We start from the raw sequence: 3,229 nt of genomic DNA on the forward strand, positions 1-3,229 counted from the left end.
GAGAAAACAAGAAGGACGTTATCCATGCATTATGATCGTATATATCTACTCACTGCTGATCAGTGGAACAGTGTAGTTTTAGCTGTGAATGGATGCAGTGTTGGAGGGGAACTTTGCATTGATTTCACAGAATCCATGAACCACCTCTTCTCAGTTACTTTACAAGGCAGTGATACTCATGATGGGTCACCCAACCTGTGCAGTAGTAAGTTATGCAGCTGGTAGTGCACAAGTATTATAAACAAACTTAAAATTCAAATGGAAATTAGCAAAAAGGGAGAATATCTTGCATGTGAAGATATAAAATTACCCAAGAGGGCTGTCTTGCATGTGGTAGACCAGCCTCTGTAGTGATTTATTATGACAGACAGGTCAGATTCTCTATGAGGGCAATACTTTTGCAAATATGGGAGGTACCATTGATGCCAACTTAGAAAAGTGAAATATAGAGAAAGGGCGGGGGGGGTGTGTTTCTTTGTACTGGCTTGTACCGAGAACACTGTTTTCCTTCTGTTTCCTTGTATTTAACGTAGAGTGTTGTGGATGAGTGATGCTTTTCTTATTCATATGTCTGTTTCTTTTTTTCTCAATCCTTAATCTGAAAGATTAGTGACACAGTGGAACTGCTACTTGTGCAATGACTATCTGCACCATTGGTGCTAAGTGTTGAGGATAAAACTAATGTGGGGCCAGATACTCTCCCATGTCCACACTGTGGGAAAAAAAAACCCTCAAAACTACAGAGAGTTTTCAGCAGGCAGATTGCAGCAGCTTCAGGGGAGGAATGTAGATGTACAACAGTGTTTCTTTATCCCTGTCACAGCCATCTGACCGCATCATGGCCCTGTACCTTGGGAACGTGTGGCCAGCCAAAGTAGAGAGCAGCCGTTTTGTCTGGCTGTTTCCTTCACAAGGCGTGGAAGTTACCAACACGCTTTACGGTTGCAGTTGCTTATCCCCAGTAAGTTTTGAATTGAAACGTTAGTGCAAAAAGAAGCAAACCCAAGCATCTTCAGATATTATTGGACTTGTGTGGAGACAGTATTGTTTTCTGGGCTCTCATTCCCGTGGTACTCTGCTCCTCAAAAACTGGTAGACATGTCCCGTAACTAAGCTGTCGTATCCATTTTGAGCCTGTCATTTTGTGTCTTTTACGGTGCAGAGGGTGCTGGTTGTAGGTTAGGTGCATGAAATCCTTGTGCGGGCGTTTGCTCCACTGCTTGGTGCTCTGTAGCACCGCATGTTCGCTTGACCGCATAGAACCAAAAGAAGAGGGAATCCTGTGCTCTTGTACTGTTAACTCTTTGCCTTATAGTAAGCCCTAAACTTTTGTGCTATGTTGCAGTGCTAGTGAACCTAATGCCCAGAGACATTATCATATCCAAATTGAGTGAAATCCTCCTCCTCCAATGTATTTTACCTACCTCACAGGGGTGTTGTGAGGCTTGACTAATGTTAGCAAAGCACTTGAATATCCTCTGATGAAAGGCATTTAAAAGTGCAAAGTATTATTTTATGTGGTTGACCAAACTCAACCTCAATGCCAGTATGTAGCGTCACATTTTTAATTTCTACTGAACAAAATCACATGCAGATTTGTTACAATAAAAAAGCAAGTTAAATATTATTTAATATAACCTCTGCCCTGTAATGAAGGCCAAAATTATGATACCCAAAGAGAGTGCAGAAAACCAAGCCTTCAAACGTGAATTGCTTTGAGGATTTCAGAGCAAAGAAGTGTGCATAATGGTCTGTCCCTTTGCAATTTTATTCAAGATTGTCTTTGATTACTTTTCTTTTTCAGCACCACAGATTAAACCACATACCTCTAGGATGTGCATAGAAGTTTCTGGTCTTTCCACTGGTAAAGGGCAGGCTAACAATGTGTTCCAAAGTTGAAAGTTTATTTCAGCCTGTGTATTCTGCACAGTGCACGGAAATTACCGCTGTTGCTCATTTGAATTGAAGTTCTTGCACATTTAGCTGGTGTTGGATATAAATTAATATTTTAGTGGCCTTGAGCAACTGGTCTACCACAGACACCAAGCCCTAAATGTATCTGTTATACATACCTATTGATGTATTGCTTATAATTGTTGTATTCTAGTAATGTTGGTATTACTGCTATAGCTAAGGTTGAGCTGGCCTTTCCATTATAATTCCCTATTATTTTATTTTTTATATTTTGTATTTTGCTGTTTCACACTGAATCAGGATTAAATTTAAATGGATTAAATCCAACAGAACTATAACTGTTTTCTACAATATTCAACCCCACTGCATTTAATTTATGTCTTTAGAAACATTTTTTAATAAGAAGTTCCACACAGCTGTGTGTTAAAGAATATTTGATACCTCATGGAAAACTCTAATACAGTCTGCTTAGAAAAATCTATGTATCTTATTGATTTTCTTTCTCCTTTACTATTCCTTTTCTTCCCTTGTCCTTATCTAAATATGAGCCCCATTTTTATGATTTGGGTTGTGATTAAGAAGCCAAGCACCCCAAACTTTTCAGCATTTTCAAATCCAGGATTTAATTTTGTCCTTTCTAGTGAGAGGAGATGCTGCAAAATGCGGATCCAGTGTGGAAGTGAATGTCACTCGTCATTTTATAGAGATTTGATGAGGCTTGTATCTCTAATCAGCCTTCGTATGACTCAGGATACTTTGCAGTTATTAATGGATACGGCTTACTAAATCATATAGGAAGACCTATCAATAGAGATGATTTTATGCCAGCATAACAATATACCTATTGTAAAAATTCCTATTGCATTTTTTTAACATTGTCCACTACAAAAATCTCAGCCTATTACTTTGCAGCTGGTAGAATTATTCATGTATCCACTGATAATGGCTGTTAAAATGATAGTAGCTACTAATTGTGACTAGAGCAGAACAATGTGAAAACATTCTCCTGAAATGAAATGTCACTTCTGCTATTACTGGGACATTGATTTTGATGAAAAAAACTTAACGTTTCCTTAAGTACATCCAAAATTGTGACCTTTGATGTTCTTTTCAATGAATATGACAAGAATTGCGACACTATGTTGGAAACTGAGGATGAATTTTGTGTAGCTTTTGGGCTGTTGTGGCTATTTCACTGAGCTCTGGAGTGTCAAAGGAAGTATCTCCCCTGATGCAGAAGGGTGCTTTCACAGCAAAGATCCTGGACCGTACAATTAAATCCTTAGTAGTAAAGAATGAAAAAAGAATTTATATA

This window comes from Cariama cristata, unplaced genomic scaffold, assembly GCF_000690535.1.
Source record: "Cariama cristata isolate BGI_N322 unplaced genomic scaffold, ASM69053v1 scaffold10869, whole genome shotgun sequence".
Taxonomy (NCBI): domain Eukaryota; kingdom Metazoa; phylum Chordata; class Aves; order Cariamiformes; family Cariamidae; genus Cariama; species Cariama cristata.